The sequence below is a fragment of the Nuphar pumila genome, chromosome 13 (assembly GCF_984573655.1).
Source record: "Nuphar pumila chromosome 13, dmNupPumi1.hap1.1, whole genome shotgun sequence".
Taxonomy (NCBI): Eukaryota; Viridiplantae; Streptophyta; class Magnoliopsida; order Nymphaeales; family Nymphaeaceae; genus Nuphar; species Nuphar pumila.
In genome coordinates this window covers 18441351-18460588 of record NC_143261.1, presented here as the reverse complement: position 1 = coordinate 18460588, position 19238 = coordinate 18441351, and the positions used below count along the sequence as shown (strand labels likewise).

Sequence of the window (19238 nt, the reverse complement as noted above, 5' to 3'; positions counted from 1 at the left end):
GACTGCAAGGTCACTTGAGAGAGAGAGAGGTAAACCAGAGGGGTTGGGGGAGGGGAAAACGAGAATGAGAGAGAGGGGTAAAACCAGAGGGGTTGTGGGAGGGGAAAACGAGAGAGACTTGGGGGGGGGGGAGGAGTAAACTAGTGTGGTTTGGAGAGAGAGAGACCGTACCTGGTGCCTCCTCCTCCTCCACCTCCATTTCTTCCTTTTCCTCAACGAGAGAGAGAGAGAGAGTCGGTGCCCTTCAGTCTTTTATTTAAAATAATGTGCAGTGGACCCGAACGAACAACACCTGATCCGACCCAAATTCTAATGGACCTATGGTCGGTTGTGATCCAAGATTTAAATCCGTTTTGTGAAATGCAAGAATCCAACAGTTTGTACCTGAACCGTTCCTCTGTTGGTCATTTATGATACATGCTGGAACTGACCTGAATTCCAACCCAATCTTATTTACTGTCTTACATTCAAACATGATTATATTTATACTTGTATAGTGTATTCATAACAACCCGAACGAAACCCAAACCGGTTCATAGCCGATGGATGAAAAAAATAAATAAATAATTTATTAGTTTTCGTTTTTACTATACAACAACAACAACAACTACGCCTTCATCCCAAAACAATTGGGGTCAGCGATATGAACCAAAAAAGAAATTCATTTTGGGTCTTCCACATGAATCCTTTTCCTCCAATCATTTCTATCCAACGCCATGTCCTCGGTGAGGTTCAAAGCATTCATATCCTTTCCTATCATCTCCATCCAAGTCTTCCTAGGCCTACCCCGACCTCTTTTAACTAATATATTTTCCCATTTCTCCAACCTTCTAACTGGAGCATCATTAGGCCTTCGCCGAATATGTCCAAACCACCGTAAACGATTCTCTCGCATCTTATTTTCAATGGGTGCAACACCTACCTTCTTACGTATCTCTTCGTTCCGAATCTTATCTTTTATTGTATTTCCACACATCCATCTAAGCATCCGCATCTCAGCTACACTCATTTTTTGAATATGATGTCTCTTGGCAGCCCAACATTCCGTACCATATAGTAAAGCGGGTCTAATAGTCGTCCTATAAAACTTTCCCTTCAACCGCAATGGCATTCTACGATCGCACAGCACTCCAGTAGCACTTTTCCATTTCATCCACCCAACCTTTATCCTATGATTTACATCTCCATCAATTTCTCCATACTTTTGAATGATGGATCCCAAATATTTGAAATAATCATTCACCGGTATATCTTGCTCACCAAGCTTCACTACACTCCCATCACTACTTCGTTGCTTACTAAACCGACATTCCATATATACAGTCTTACTCTTACTCAACTTAAAACCTCTAGCTTCCAATGTCTGTCTCCATAATTCTAACTTAGCATTAACCCCAGCTCTAGACTCATCAATCAAAACAATATCATCAGCAAACAACATACACCACGGTACATTTTCTTGAATTGATCTCGTAAGCTCATCCATCACTATCGCAAATAGGAAAGGGCTTAAAGCAGATCCTTGATGTAACCCAACCGTTATCGGGAAATTGGTTGTCACCCCTCCACAAGTGCGGACCTCTAGTTTTCGTTTTTACTATGCAAAAGCAAAATCTTTCATCACCAACTGCACATTGGCTTTCAATTCCCTGTTGATAGGGCAGGTAAATTAGCTGAATGAAATCTTTCATCACCAATTTCATTGAGGCCCTACCACTCTTTTATTTAAAAACAACCTAAAAACTCCCTTTTATATTTTTTCAAACACCCACATATTTTTAAAACAGTTTTTATTTCTAAAAAAATTCATTTTACTCCTTCCTTTTCATTTTACCCCTACTTCTTTTACATTTAAAATGTTATTAAATTTTTTTTTATTTAAAAATATTATATATATAGCCATGTCCCCGTACCCATATTTTTTGAACTTGCCGTGTCGTACCCGCACCTATACCTGCACTCGTACCCGCACCAGTACCCAGGTGACAACACTAATGAAACATAACGGCTTCATTTTCACTTTCTTAGAGCCTTCAAAATTTATTGGTAATACTACTTTGGTGGATGTGATTATGGTGGACATAGTTATCACCAACTTATTAAAACCTGAAGCTCGCTTTTGAAGTGTATAATTACAAACTTTCAGAAACTTTATGAGAAACTTGTTTCCTACACGGAAAGCTTGCTTCTACCAATATAAAAATTGGCTTCTTGATATTCTAAATGTCTTTTTCATGTTAAGGGAATTGTTCTTTGTTTTTTAAAATTCATGTTTTTTAACAAAATCAGCATATAGTCAATGTTTTGAGAACACATATTTTAGCAATATTTTTATATGATTTTCTAATTGTTTCTATTGTTGTTTCTTTCTCACTTTCCCTTATGCTTTCTAAACGTTTCATGCTTTATGCATCCAAGCATTTCTTGAACACATGCTTCTTGCTTCATGCTTCATGCATCACTTGCACATGCATCTTAGTCTGGTAATTGTGGTTGTCTAGATTTATAGAATGTGGGTCATAAAATGGTTTACATTCATATTTTGTTATATTGAATTGATGTGTCACACTTTATTATCTTCTGTTTTGACCAAGGTTGCAAGTATTGTATCGTTACCTGTATCGGTTGGGCCCAAAGTAACACCGTATCGTATTGTATCATAAACGTATCGGAAATTTGTAATAAAAAATTTCTAAAAAATCAGAAAAAGTTAGCACAAAATCTAAAAAATCATATCACATGAAACAATGATGAATTGCACAAAATACAACCATAAAATCACACATGAAGCATTTATGGATCCATGAGCTGCTATGAATGGCATGCATATCTCATAAGAAAAATGTAAATTGTGAAATAATAAACAACACTAAGCTAACAAGTCATGAGATCGATTACATGACATGTTTACATAAACAAAAACAAATCCCCAAGTGTTTCCCAATACTTAAAAATTCTACATAACCAATTTTTTTAAGTTCAAACAAAAAATGAAGACTTCTTCTTGCAAAAAATCAAGCCCTAAATCACTCTCAAGTTCTTTAGGAATGAACACAAACTCACCTTAAGGAGTCTTCTTATATATTAAAAAATGAATTAAGTGCAACATAAAATGCACTAATTGTGTATAGTAAGAGTGTATCATGCCTTAGTGCTTTTGTAATGTTCTTTATTGGACTTGTAATATTGCTTGTGCACTTTGTATTTGTTTTTTCGCATATTTCATTACATGGTATCGGAGCCAAGAATTTTTCTTGTATTTTGCCTTTTTGGGTCTTAGAATTCTTTGGTTCGAGTTCGTGCTTCGTGAAGGATGTATGACTTGAGTTCAAGGAAGATCTTGACCCGGTATAAGGAAGATCGTGACCCAGTATGTATCTTAAATCTTTATTTTTACTGGAGTTGTCTATTTCATGCATTATGCATAAGAAAACACTCATTTTTTATCTTTGAAAAATTATTTGTTACTTTTGTTAAAACTAAATCTTTAAATGCTGTTCAAATTTATTGTTGGAAAATATTTTATAAGGTTTAAAATATTTATTTAGTTTTGTGAAATGATATTTATATATGTGTATGCTTTTATGAGATATAGCTTGAATCTTAGGTTTTTGAATTTTCTCTATTTAATATATACATATATGATCTAGTATTCTTGAGCATGTGCTTTTTGACACTTATATGCTTTATTCTAGGGCTTCATGGTTATAAATGTCAAAACATGTTCTTATATATGACTTCAAACTTATTGTGTTTTTTGTTGGACTTTGTTTTGCTTTTTAGTATTATTAAATATTTTAAAATGATTTGAAATATTTATTTTAAAATGAATTTGTGTGTAATTCAGAAGTATGATTTTATGAGATTTTGCTTCACTTGTGTTTGAATTTCTTTCTTTTCTCTTTGATGTATCCTTATGTGAAACATAGAATACTTACATACTATGTCACATAGACACAACAACCAGGCAGCCGTACGTACTGGTACCGAACGCAGCATGGGTACGTGCTGGTCTGAATCAGGTCGGGTTCAACCTCATCCTGACCCATTTTTTTTTGCCCTCAGTGAAAGACAGGAAAGAAGAAAAAGAAGAAAGAGGAAGAGGAGGAAGAAGATAAAAAAAAAACAGTAGGAGAAGGAAGAAGAAGATAAAAGAGAAAGAGAAGAAGGAAGAAGAGGAGGAAAGAGGAAGAGGAGGAAAAGGAAGATGTGGACGAAAGAGGTAGAAGAAGGAGAGAGAGAGAGAGAGAGAGAGAGAGAGAGAGAGAGAGAGAGAGAGAGAGAGAGAGAGAGAGCAAAAAAGGGGAAGGTCTCACCTTCCCCTTTTCTAAGAGATATAAAGAAGTGGAAAGAGTTTGGGTCTTGATTGTATGTGGATCCAGACTCAAACTCTTTTCTCTCTCTCTTTTATATATATATATATATATATAGCTGTGTCCCTATACCTGCATTTTTTGAAATTGTAGTGTCGTACCCTTCGTACCCATACCCGCACCTATACCCGTACCCATGTGACATAGTTCATGTAGTATTAAAGATTATATGTGGTTAGGGTCTTAGTGATCATGGATATCTTGTTATTTGAAATTTGGCTAAATGATTTTTCATATTGATACATGATCCTTGTGCACTTGTGATTGTGTTACATACACATTGATGAATGGGTTTGTCTATTCTTGCATAAGGAATTGAGTATGATTTCTTCATGCAAAACTTGTTCTTTTATGGGAATTATTTTCTCATCCGTGGTGGAATTTATGTTGAACTCCTCTATGAGGTTTATGAATTCTTTTTAGGTGTGCTTTTTAAAATTATTAAAAATATTTATGTTATTGTGTTTTCTCTTGTTGGCCCTTTTAGTGGCTCTTGTGATTGTGCCCATTTGGGGAGGTAGTTTTATTGCACGTGAATGATTTGTGCCTTGTGATTGTGATACTTCTTAAGACTCATAGCTCCTTAATGAAAGTTATCTTACATATTTTTTTCATGTTACCTCATGAGTTTTAAGTATTATGCTTCTTGCATGCTTGTGATAATAAAATATTATTTTTTATATTGTGAGCCTTCTTGTGTATACCAGTTTATGGATTTTTGTGACTGTGTTCTTTAGTAAACACTTTTGTGTTTGTTCACTTGATACTGGTGGACATTTTGGTTCGTGATTGAAGGCTTTTTGGTTCTTTATTTGGTATTAATAAAATTTGTGTTTTTTTTAGAACCTTCTCTGCGTTTGCCCTTTGTGGGTTTTGTAAGTATACCCTTTGTGGTTCATTGGTTCTTGTCCATTTTGTATCTATTGACCTTTGGTTCTACGAGTGAGTTGTATCACTCATTTGTCTTTTTGGCTTTTGTTGTTTATTGGATGCTTGTATTGATTTGTTAGTGATGACTCTATTGTTATTTGCTTTTGACCATTTTGGTTCATATGGATTAAATCTCATTTGAAGAAGATTATCATTGAAGACTTAGATCCTTCCCTTTGTTTTCTTTTTGTATTTTCAAACTTTCGGTGTTTACATTGTAAGTTTTGGGAGGGTGTTAAAATATATATATATATATATATTCATAATATATATATATCATTTTGTTGTAATAAGTAATGTCCATCAAGGGCATTTGGGTCTGTCATATATGGAGAATTTTGTATTTATTTTTGTTTTTTATATTTTTTGTAATTGCCTTGGTTTTGAGGGTCCCTTTTAGTTAGGTTCTTTTGGACTAGTCATCATAGAGTTGACTAGTCAATAGAGCCGTTGGAACCAAGGTTGTAAGTTGCTTATCGCTACCCGTATCGGTTGGCCCAATAGTAACACCTTATCGTATTGTATTGTAAACATATCGTAACTTTTTAATAAAATTTTTTAAAAAATCCAAAAAGGTCAAGAAAAATTAAAAAATTAGTAAAAATTCTAAAAAAATCATATCACATGAAATAATGATGAATTGCACAAAATACAACCATAAAATCACATATGAAGCATTTATGTCTCTATGAGCATCATAAGATATCATCAAACATCAACTAATATAGAACCATAGATAATATTACATGCATATTTTACAAGAACAATGCAAAATATTAAATATCTTGCAATTAAGAAGATACCACAAGACTCGTATTTTCATATTACATAAACAAAACAAAACAATCAAGTTTATGTACAATTAAGTGTTAGATATCCAAGTTTTTTAATAAAACATGATGCATCAATCATCATAATCATCATCATCAATATCTTATTCTTCTCCTCCTCTTCCTTCGACATCCCTAATGTAGACGAGGTTATTGAGCCTTTTGTGCTCCAATCTATTTGTTCTTTTGGTATGGATTTTTTTAATAACACTCCAGTTTCTCTCGCATCCACTTGCACTACATGTTTGGCTAAGAATGCAAATGACAAAAGCTCTAAAATTTGAAACATCATTTTCAGACTTGGCACACCACATGTCTGAAAAAAAAACAAGAAAATGAGAAATCAATAAGATAATAACAAATACAATCATACAAAATATTTTAACTAAATAACAATTTGAAATTAAAATTGAAATATACAAAATAAATTACCTGAACACATCGTGGCACAGTTTCACACTGCTTCTGGTCTCTCCATATCATACAATGCATTATCATAAGTTTTCATTTTCTTATAAATTTAATCTTAAATGATATAATCATGGTTTAACCTTTCTATGCAATTCAAAAGTCCTTTTACTTCCCTGTTCATTTTAAATGTAAAGAAGTATCTAAATGCAAGATTTAAACAATATACTGCAACATGAAGAGGTTGATGAAGTTGCTCATTGCACCTATGATCAATGATGTTCCATGTAGGTATGTACATTTTGTTTCCCTTTCAAATTATCTTTAATGACCTCTTTTGCATTATTTATGACTTCATAGAGATAAGCCATAGCTGATCTGTCTTCACTGTCAATCATTCAAGCACCTTCACTAAAGGTAAAATTATTCAAAACAACTTGATGTATGAATCTCAAAATTCACTTTTGAATACAATAACTACAATTTCTCTGGGCTTTCTTTTTTGTGCATGGGGATATGCATTCCACTCATTTGATGAAAACAATTTTTTTAGTGCAGCTCTATTCTTTACTAGACTTTGCACTGTCAAAAAATTTGTAGCAAATTTAGTAACTGCAATACGAATCAACTTAGCACCACCGGTGTACTTTCTCATTAAGCTCAAAACCCATGCATGATTTTTAATAAATTTAGTTTCTTGGCAGCATTCAACAGTTTGATGTACCTCATTCATGTTGTTGATGTCTTCAAGCATGAGGTCTATGCAATGGGTAACCCATGGGGTCTAAAAGAATGATCTAAAATTTTCTACCAATTCTAATTCTCTACCTGCTTCCCTATAATTTGCTACATTATAAGTAATGAATTGTACAATGTTTTGAGGTTAAACCTCTTCCAAAACCTGGTCAAAACTCTCAACAATACATTTGCTGTCTTGAGCATATCAGACAAATCAATTGATTTCAAAAACATAGTTCGTTTAGGGCAATAAACAAGAAAATTTATCAAGGTCTTCGACTTTCTGTTTGTCCACCCATTTGCTATGAGTGTCTTATCTCATCACAATATGCCTTCACTTCTTTTACATTGACATCAAATTCTTTTCCTCTTAAAACATGATACGAAGACATTTTATATATAGACCCGATACTGGTTATGACATCTGCCATGACCTGAAAACTAAAGGAATTTGCCGCATTAAAAGGAATACAAACATCATAGAATCATATCCCAACCGTGACATTTGCCTGCTCGATTAAATGTTGAGGAGTCATTGCAGTACGAATGTTGTGCTGCGCTGCAGGGGCAGTTCTAGGAGAGAAAAACTCCTAATCGAGCCTCTAGTTTTACCTCCTCACCCTCTTCTTGAAAAACTCCTTTTTGTGCCCGTGGCAGCATCCGCGACACTACTATTAGCACTAGCCACACATTTTTCTTTTGTTGTAGAACTTCCTACTTCTGATCCTATGCTATGGGTTGTAGGATCAGAAGTAGGGAGCTCATCTTCGTAATACGCATCCTTACATGGTTTTGCATACCCCATTTCTGCCTTATTCATATCTCTTTCTTATCTTTTTCTTCTGAGATCATCAAGTAATTGCTGACATTGCCATTTTATGACATCCGACAATTTTTTTGACATGCATGCGTGCATATTGTGATATGTCTCATCTAAATGATGCTTTAACCGCGAGATACCACCCGAAAAACTATTTTGGCAATAGTCGAATTTGATTTTTAATCGGTTTTCACTCTTTACTTGAGTACATCATTGCCATGCCAAATCTTCCCCCCAAAACACTCAATAACAAGCAAAAAATAGAGATTTTTTACCTTAACCTACGTCCTTGAGTGGAAAAAATGGGTGAAAATGCACTCTTGAGAAAATCGCAAATGCCCTTTCCTTTACTCACGAATCAGCTCCCAAATCGATCTCACGGAACCTAGGGTGTATGGGTTCTCTTATAACAACTTCGAGACATATGGAGAACTCGACCCTCAAGAGGGATGAAAAAATCGACTTTTGAGTCTTTTAAGTGTGCCAGACCCATATGGGTCGATACAAGGGTGTATCATATCCCAAAAGTAACGATGTGTATCGTACCGTATCATACAATATGACATAATATAGACAACCTTGGTTGGAACAGTCCAACAACTCTATTTCTAGTTGTTGGAGTGTTCCAATCAAGGTTGTATGTATCGTATCATAACTTGTATCAGTCTTGCCCAAAATAAGATGCGTATCGTAAAAAATAAAAAATTTTGATAAAAAAATTAAATTTCTAAATATAATAATAAAAAATAAAAAATATTAGAAAAAATCTAAAAAAAATCATGGCACATGAAACAATGATTAGTTGCACAAAATAAAGCCATAAAATCACATATGAAGCATTTATGTCTCTATGAGCGGTATAAGACCATCATCAAGCAACTATCTCACAAGAACAATGCAAAATATTAAATATCTTGCAATTAAGAACATGCCATAAGGCTCATACTTTCATATTAAATAAATAAAAATATTATGGCAATAGTTGCACTCGATTTTCAATCGGTTTCCACTCATTACTTGAGTGCCTCATTGCCATGCCAAATCATCTCACTCGATCTTTGTTGGAGTATGGAGCCTGATTTTTACCTTGATATAAATCTCTAATTTTCGCGGATCGCAGATTCAAGGCAGGAGTTATAGGGTGTTAGCGCCCCTCGAGGTGAGTTTTTTTGGAGGGTAGCTTTGTAATTTTACTCATAATAAAGGTTTTTTACCTTAACCCAATTCATTGAGTGAAAAAATGGTGGAAATCTACTTTTACTTTAGCAAACCATAAAAGCCCTCTCCCTTGCTCATGGATCGACCCCCAAATCGCTCTCACGAGTCCTAGGGTGCGTGAATACATCTCTAATGGCTTCCTCATCAATGAGGGAGTCGACCCTCAAGAGGTCTTTAAAACCTATGTGACACGGACTCGGCTCCAAGGTCGCCGCACCCGCGTCGACACGCACCGACACGGGTGCGGCTCGGACTCGGTCAACCCGACCCTGGGTGTGGTCAACGCACCCAAGGTCATTTTGGTCCATTTTTTGAATTTTTTTTTTTTTTTGATTTTTTTTTTTAAAATTTTCTGGGCTACAGCTGTAAGGAAAAAAACCCATCACAACTAAAAAACCTGTACACTTTCAAGTTTTAAGTACAGAATGGGCACAACTCAAGTTTTTGTGGTTTTTTCCTGTATAAAGAAAGTGAATTATTACAGTGTATGAAGAAAGTGTCCAAAAGTGAATTATTCCTGTATGAAGAAAGTGTACAGAATGCCTTCACAACTCATCACCTGTCCCCTAATGGGCACAACTTTGACCGAGTCTTATATATATATATTTTATATATATATATATATATATATATATATATATATATATATATATATATATATATATATATATATATATATATATATATATATATATATATATATATATATATATAGCCGAGTCCCCGTGTCCAAAATTTTTGAAATTGCGCCGCACCCGTGTCGCACCCGCACCCGCACCCATGTGACATAGTTTAAAACTCAAAATTTAAAATTTATGATTTGACCATTTTTTAAGTGTTGACCTTGTATCGTACAATACACTCCATACGTACGATACAAGCATGTATTGTACGATACATACAATACAACTATGATACACACTTATATCGCGATATGAGTGCATATCGTATCGATATTCCAAATAGTAACGATATGTATCGTACGATACGATACAAACAACCTTGGTTTCAACAACTCTATTGAGACTATCTCTTGTGTGTAAATAGGGGTAAAAACCATGGTTGCCAGACTAGGAAGCGAATGCAAGAAACGGTACGAGAAGCAGAAGCGAGAAGTTATGCATTTTAAAATGTATAGGAAGCGTGAAGCGAGGAGTAAAAAAAAGCAATATAAGAGTTGAATGAGAATGCAAATAAAAACTAAACTAAAAGTGATTATTCTTTAGATTGAATGATTTTTTATTATAAGAATTACATTTTTAACAAAATCTAAAAATGATGATTGCCAATTTAGAGAAAGCACATGTAAGTGAGAAGCGTGAGAAAAAATACATAAAAAACATGAAAAGTAGAGTGAGAGAATATGTAAGAAGAATAGATGAAGCGTGTGGAAAGCATATGAGAAGCGTGGGAGAATTGAGATTCTCATTAAGTTTCAGAAGCGAGGAGTATCACACTTAAGCGAGTTTTTGGGAAGCAGGCTTCCCACTTATCTAAGAAGCTTTCAGTAACTCTGGTTAAAACCCCCATTTGTTTCTAATGCTTTTCCTAATTATTCTACACAATAAAGATTATATATTTTTATGTTGTGTTATTGATTTGTTTCTTTGAAGTCTTGTATATGCATTTTGTACTTGTGTAGTGCCTTAGTGCTTTTGTAATGTTCTTTATTGGACTTGTAATAGTGCTTGTGCACTTTGTATTTGTTTTTGGCATATTTCATTAAAACATGGGTTGTGGGTTCCTTGTATTATCAATAAAAGTACCTGCTAATAATACCCCAAAATTAGTGTACAAGGTAATTTACATGAGAGGAGCAAAAAAGGAAAAACAACAAATATACACATGGCGTTACGCAAAGTGTGTCACACTGACGATATGAATCTAGATCTTGGTCCAGACCCGAAATGTCAAGTCTCAATAGCCTCCTTCAAGTTGTACATGGTGAGGACCATGGACAACTTGAGTACTAAAATCTCAGCTTACTTAGCCCTTTTGTGAACAGATCAACTACTTGATCCTGAGTCCCAACAAATTGATTCGTGATCTCCCCACTTTCTTTTTTGCTTTTGATGAAATGTTGATCTATCTCAATATATTTTGTTCTTCCGTGTTGAATTGTATTAAGTGAGATCTTAATCAGAGTTTGATTATCACAAAACAATATTGAGCATGACATCTATTGGTTTAGGTCAAACAACAAGTACCTGATTCAGGTTATTTCTGATGAAGTTGCTGCCATTGATCGATATTCGGCCTCAGTACTGGAACAGGCCACCGCCTTTTGCTTCTTGCTACTCCATGAAAACATATTTTTTGCAATGAAAGCACAATACCCAGAAACCGATCTTCTCTCATCTGGGTCCCTTGCCCGGTCCGCATATGAAAAAGCCATCACTGTCAACATACTCTCACTACTGTATCTCTTTCGATAATAAAGTCCATTTCCAAGAGTTCCCTTTAGATATCTAATGATCCTTTTAACAACTTCAACATGACTAACCAATGGGGCTCCACGTGGTTGGTAGGCGCTGCCAGTGCATGTCTCCCTGTGGTGGGACGTTGCATGTTCAAAATCCCGGTGGTATGTTGAATAATAACTGGTGGGGGTCTGCCTAACCCCAGCTTGCCTTTCAAAAAAAAAAAAACTTCAACACGACTAGTGCGTGGATAATGCATGAACTGAGAAACTTGATTTACCGCATAAATATTAAGACGAGTAAAAGTGAGATATTGGTGCATTCCCACAATGTTTCTATATCTCGTAGGATCATAAAAATTTTCTCCTTCTAACGACTTACAATCTTTCATCTTAGCCTTGGTAAGCAAGTCAACTCTATACTTATGTTGAGTCAACATCAATGCATCCTTTTTTCTATCGACTTCAACACCCAAGAAATACTAGAGATCTCTCAGGTCCTTCGTTATCAACATAGATAAGTAACATAGTTATCCAGTTCTAACCTTTATAAATAAAAAGAGAGTGATCCAATGAGATATGCAGAAACCATGTTTCTGAATTTCAAGTGAGTAGCTTTAAAACCATGACATGGATGCTTGTTTTAGCCCATATATGACCCTTTGCAACTTACACACATAACTTATTGGATCCTTTTCACTATATCCTTGTAGCTGTTCCATGCACACTTCTTCTTTGAGGTCTCCATGTAAGAAGACATTTTTAATATCTAGCTGGCTGAAGAACTAGCTGTGATCCACCACTAATGAAAGAATAACTGTAATAGTCTCCATTTTTACAGCCAGACTAAATGTTTCTTCATAATCCAACCCATGTTCTTGGGTGAACCCCTTTGCAACCAGCCTTTCCTTGTACCTTTCTATGCTGCCATCTGGTTTGTATTTGATTTTAAAAACCCACTTTGATCCAACCACATTCTTCCCTACAGGCCTTTTGACAACATCCCACATTCTTTCCACCACTAATGAAAGAATAACTGTAATAGTCCCCATTTTTACAGCCAGATAGAATGTTTTTTCATAATCCAACCCATGTTCTTGGGTGAACTCCTTTGCAACTAACCTTGCCTTGTACCTTTCTATGCTGCCACCTGGTTTGTATTTGATTTTAAAAACCCACTTTGATCCAAGCACATTCTTCCCTACAGGCCTCTTGACAACATCCCATGTTTTGCACTTATAAAATACTTGCATCTCTTCGTTCATAGCTTCAATCCATTTATTGGATTTTGAGGCTTGATTGTAGGATGCCCCTACCATCACATTGGAAATTAGGAATGGGAAGGGGAAACTGATTGCAAACCAAAGCGTGAAAGTTTTTAAAGATTTTAAAAACTTCATGTTTGTACTTGATAAAGTATATCCAACTATATCTAGAATAGTTATCAATAAAGGTAACATAATAGACCTCCAGAGTAAGAAATATTGGGAGCTGGTCCCCACAAATTAGAATGAACAATTTCAAACAATTTAGAAACTCTTTTATTAGTAGAAACAAATGGCAGTATATGACTTTTTGATACTTGACAACTGAGACAAATTTTATTATTTGACTCAAACTGGACAAAGAAATTAAACCACTAGAAACAAGCTTTTCAACAAAAGCCTTATTACAATGCGCTAAGCCACTATGCCAAACTCTTGGTTGATTTGACTTTGAATCATTCACAAAGCAAAGAGAAGAATAATTTTTGGATTTTTCAGCAAGCTTGATCAGAACTCGAACCAATGGATTTTCCTTGAAGAGATATATATTCTCCCGTCTTTCTTCTATAACGAACTTCCTCTTCATGTGAAGATCCTTCACATAAACAGGAGTAGAAACGACTCAAGAATTAGTACCATTAACCTTAATTGTCAAAGGCGGCACCTTGGCACTTCTTAGGCACCCTAGGCGACATAGGTGCAGCCCCACCACCTGGGCGACCAGATCTGGGCGGTGGGGCCCTATGTTGCCGCCTAGGATTTTTTTTTGAAGTTTTTTTTAAGACATATCATTTGTTTTCTTCTTCTAGCAATAGAAGAAGAAAGTAAAGACATGTTATTTGTCTATTGCTTGTATTATGTCTATTGTTGAGAAAAATAAGACATTATTTGTCTATTGTTTGTATTATGTCTATTGTTATTGTTTATTTTTTTGTATGCATGATTTTATTTTTTGTGTATTGTTCATTCATATTGTTAGTTATAGGGTTTGTTTATTCAATTGTTAATTTATTCTTAATTTGTTTGAGAAGGTTAAGGTTATGTAATATAATTGTTTTTACAATGTTCAACGACATTATTTGTCTATAGCTTATTATTGATTGATTTTATGTTGTATACATGTTTCTTGTTATGTTTTTTTAATTTTTTTAATTTTGGGTACTGCCTAGGCCGCTCGCTTAGGCCCCACCTAGCGCCTATGACAACTAAGTCATCAACAAGTTTAGAAACAAAAATAAGATTTTTTTTATATTGGGAACATGAAAAATATTTGACAAGTAAAGATTAAAATTGTACATAGGAATAAATTTTTTTGAGTGTGTGTGATGGGGTGATGCGTGCCATTTCCAGTAATAACTCTATCTCTACCAAAGTAAGTGTAATGTTGCGTATTTTTCATACTTAGTTATTTTACGATTTTGTAAAAAATTTGGCTAAGTCTGGGAGAAAAATCATTTGAGCCTCGATTTTAGACCGATGTTTTTGAATCTGGGCTTGGCCCAGGTCTCATCGACAAGGTCGAGACGAACCAAATTGAAGCGTGAGAAAGAGTTTTTTTTTACCTTTAAATTCAAGCAAAATTCGGGTTATTTTTAGGCGAAATTCAAAATTTGATATTCGTGTAATATGTCGTTGGATGCGTCTTGAAATTCTGAGCGCAACGATATTTTATTTTCCTTTATCTGGGATACAGTTGGCTTGAAAATCATATTTTTTTTAAAAATTGAGCAGTTTGTCGGTTCAGATCCGGATTCGGATTCGGATTGGATCGGATCTGATGGATTTGATTCAAATTAATATGGATTTGGACTCTATCTAAGACCTATATTAATCTGGATTTGATCCAGCTGAAGATCCATTCGAATTTTTGAGATGAATTTGTTTCTTGGATCTGGATTTGGATCAAAATCCATGCCTAACAATTTTTTTTCAACTTTAAATTCATCAAAAACCTTTAAATTGGGGTTTATTAATGTTAAGAATCCTCCTAAGTTAATTTGGTAATTTTTGGAAGCTTCGGGAAATTTATTTAATATTTAACCTTAAGTAAATAAATAATTAATTTAATGTAATTCCAAAAATTTATTTTGAGCTGTCACATGGGTGCGGTTGTGGGTGTGGGTATGCGGCACTTTAAAAAACCTTGGGTGCGGGTGCGGGAGGGCAAAAATATAAAAAACAATATATATATATATATATATATATATGAGCTTGAGCTAAATGAGATAAATACGACCTGTTTTTCTTTTCCAAAAATGAAGAGAGGCCACTATTTTTGTTTCAAAACTGAAAGTAATAGAATTTGAACTCTGGACCTATTGAGCCAAATTCAAGCTAACTCGTTTACAGAAAAATTACATCATTTTAATATTGAGAACGTGGGCAGCACATCAAAACAAGACAAGGTAGTATAGAGAATGTTATACTTGGGCCCTATTCCATTGATGGCCTGATGCACCTTATCCTTATCAGGTATCTCTCACCTGACCATCTCTAGCTGATCTGTAATTTCCTTCATCTTATTAAAGTACTCCATGATTGACATAGAGCCTTTTTAAGATTCAGGAATTCCTTATTCAAAAAGATAATTCTTGCCTCTGAAACCTGAGTATGTATTCACAAGCTTAGCTCATAGCTCCATAATTGTGCAACCAACAGGAATCCCCACTAAGACCTCTTGTGATATAGTGGACATGATATAAGCAACCCGTGCTTCATCATATTTTATCCAAGAAATATAATCCAGATTTTGAGCATGTATTGTAGCGACAACAACCCATTTTTCAACATTTTCTTCTTGCAAAATGAATTTTGGTGGGATCTTAACCGACCCATGTATATGCTCGGAGAGTTCTTGGCTTCGGATAAAAGGAATTATTTGATTTTTCCATGTAAGAAAGTGAGGTAGTCAATTTTCAGAAACCAGCTAATTAAGAAAATCAGTTGAGAGGATGAAGAAGAGGAATCCATAATAGGTAATATGCAAAAGGAAATAGAGGAAAAAATTCTGAAAGGTTGTTGCGTAAAAAAATAGACTGAAAGTTCAGTTGCAAATCTGTCTGCATTTTTTTTGCAGATCAGATAGTCACAAAAAGTATGTATTGCTAGCAGCAGATATAAAAAACAACAAGAAGAGATGAATTTACAAAAGAAAGAAAAGAAGGGTTTAACATAAATCCAAGAAAATCTGAATTGAAAGTATGATCAGATCTGATTCAGATCTAGGTCAGAAAGAAATAGGGAAGAAACCCAAACAAATTTAAGGAGAAATGAGGGAAACTCAAATCGATTTTCCCTTCTCTTTGCTTTTTTTTATTAAATAAAGAGGACCCAAAACCGATATTAGGTTTTGATCAACAAAGAATGATGTCAATGCAAGATGAAAAAAAAGGAGCTGGGAGAAAAAATTAGGGAGAAAAGAAGAAGAAAGAAAGAAAAGAAGAGGGAAGCCATGAATCTTTCCAGAATTACGTGAGTGGGGAGATTAACGCCCAGCCGCTCTAATACCATGAAAATCAAGGTCATGTCACCAAGAACTCACAAGAAGGGAAGATGAGAAAAAGGATAAAAAGGCTGCAAGGGTTCCTTATAATATCAATAAAAGTACATGCCAATAATACCCCTAAATTAGTGTACAAGGTAATTTACATGAGAGGGGCAAAAAAGGAAAAAGAGCAAATATACATAAGACATTATATAAAGGGCGTCACACCAAAGATGTAAATCTGGATCTGGATCCAGACCCGAAATGTCATGTCTCAATACCATCATCCCTTCATTCTAATTAAGAGGATAAACGAGAACAATAAGCACCTATTCAACATAAATTACTCAAGATCATCCACCTGTTTGATTAGATAAATCAAACTTGCAACCAAGAGATCTTAACCCCACAAAACAGATAAATCAAATCCGGGGAAAAATTTGAAAAGCAAAAGCTTTTACCTGCTCAATTTACCCATTAATTATGTTGATGTTTATTAGGAAACATATAACGTCAAGTTCCTTTCTTTTTTTGATATTCAAGATGAGGTTAGGCAAACCCTGGCCAGTTACACATGTTAGGCAAAACAAAAGTACAGACCATTTGGTTGCCCATTGACAAGACTGTTGCTTTTCTTTGGAGTAAAAATGTGGCAAAATCTATCAAATTGATGAAGCTTTTACTGGTATGAAGTTTGAGTAATTCCAGACAGTTCCTATCTTCCACGGCATTGTCAATGACTCTAACCACATCCCTACCTGATCGTTTCCTGAAACACCTTCTTATCTGCTGCATTGCCTTGGAGTACTGACATCCACTAGTCTCATTCCCTGCTGCCACTGCAGTAATCTCGATCAATCCAATGATCTGAATAAACCTGCCTCTATATACTCAAGTTGAGTATGCACGTAGCTTCATATTTGTGTGTATAATGTACCCAGGCTGATCTACTCAAGCATGGCATGCTGCAGGGTCTTTGCAACAGCAGCACTATCTGGGCCTAAAAAGAACAATATGGGTTCCAACCTACCTGCAGAATGAAAAACCCCGCAAAAAACCAAAGCACAACGAAGAAGAAGAATCCAAACAAAAAAGAAAAAAAAGAGAACCAAACAAATAATGGAACAACAATCCAAAGAAAGCTAGAGAGAGAGAGAGAGAGTTTCCAAAACTGCTATCAACCAAGTTGCTACCAAATTGCTACTGAGTTGCTAGAGAGGGGAAATGGCGGGTTTCTCAGATGAGAGGGGGAGGGGAGGGCAACAACATTGACAATGGGGGGTTTGGGGCAAGGAAGCGAGGAAGAGGGTGAGAACTCAAAAATGTGACGATGGGATGTTTTCTGAGTCCGACAGAAATGACTGGTGAAAGGACAAGAGAGATGTGTAGAAATCATCGCCGAGGAGTTGGGTTTCAATTTATGGGTCTCAATTTACTCGGGGTATTTTTTTGGATCACATGAAAAAGCAGATCCAACATTGAGGAATCTAGAGTGCATTGCTGATCCATGCACTTGTGTATACATGTTACTTGTGTACACACACACACACACACACACTGAGAAGGTAGGTAACTTGTTAGGGCCATAAGCACAAATATCTCTTGTTATTATTGTGATATATTCACAAGATATATTAATTGTGATAATATCACGATATTTCCTAAATCTTGCCACTTTTCCATATATCGTGATGTATTGTGTCTTTATCTTGAAATTTTCTAAAAGGCAACCTAGTCCTTTTGCCCACTTTCAAAATTGAATAAGAAAAACATCAAAAGATGTCCTCACCTGCATTATGGCAGTCGGATGTGCAAACACAATGGGTCCCTTAAAATAGAGAAGGGAGAGGTCTCTCCCTTCTTCGCCTGCTCGATATGGGACTATTCTCTCACCCATAACTTATATTAAGTCTAATGATTTACCCAATTAGCTTAATTATTATGGTTTTATTAATAACCTTTTATTATTAGTAGATATTTAATGACCTATCCATGTGTTCAGGCTTAGAAAAATCATGTTTATATTAATTTTTTGATGACTAAATAAAAAAAGACCTACAAATTTGTTTACATTTAAAACACATTATAACATTTTTAAAATATATGATACATAACTAAAGAAAATAAAAGCCGTTTTATATGACTTAATACAACAACAACAACTACGCCTTCATCCCAAAACAATTGGGGTCAGCGATATGAACCAAAAAAGAAATTCATTTTGGGTCTTCCACATGAATCCTTTTCCTCCAATCATTTCTATGCAATGCCATGTCCTCGGTGAGGTTCAAAGCATTCATATCCTTTCCTATCATCTCCATCCAAGTCTTCCTAGGCCTACCCCGACCTCTTTTAACTAATATATTTTCCCATTTCTCCAACCTTCTAACTGGAGCATCATTAGGCCTTCGCCGAATATGTCCAAACCACCGTAAACGATTCCCTCGCATCTTATTTTCAATGGGTGCAACACCTACCTTCTTACGTATCTCCTCGTTCCGAATCTTATCTTTTATTGTATTTCCACACATCCATCTAAGCATCCGCATCTCAGCTACACTCATTTTTTGAATATGATGTCTCTTGGCAGCCCAACATTCCGTACCATATAGTAAAGCGGGTCTAAAAGTCGTCCTATAAAACTTTCCCTTCAACCGCAATGGCATTCTACGATCGCACAGCACTCCAGTTGCACTTTTCCATTTCATCCGCCCAACCTTTATCCTATGATTTACATCTTCGTCAATTTCTCC

General features: G+C 35.2%; 1 protein-coding gene across 2 annotated transcripts in view; it reads left to right on the top strand.

Moving 5' to 3' along the window:
* Positions 1 to 19238, top strand: part of LOC149817976 (Cyclin/Brf1-like TBP-binding protein) — a 72741-nt gene that overhangs the window by 42202 nt on the left and 11301 nt on the right. The window lies entirely within an intron of this gene.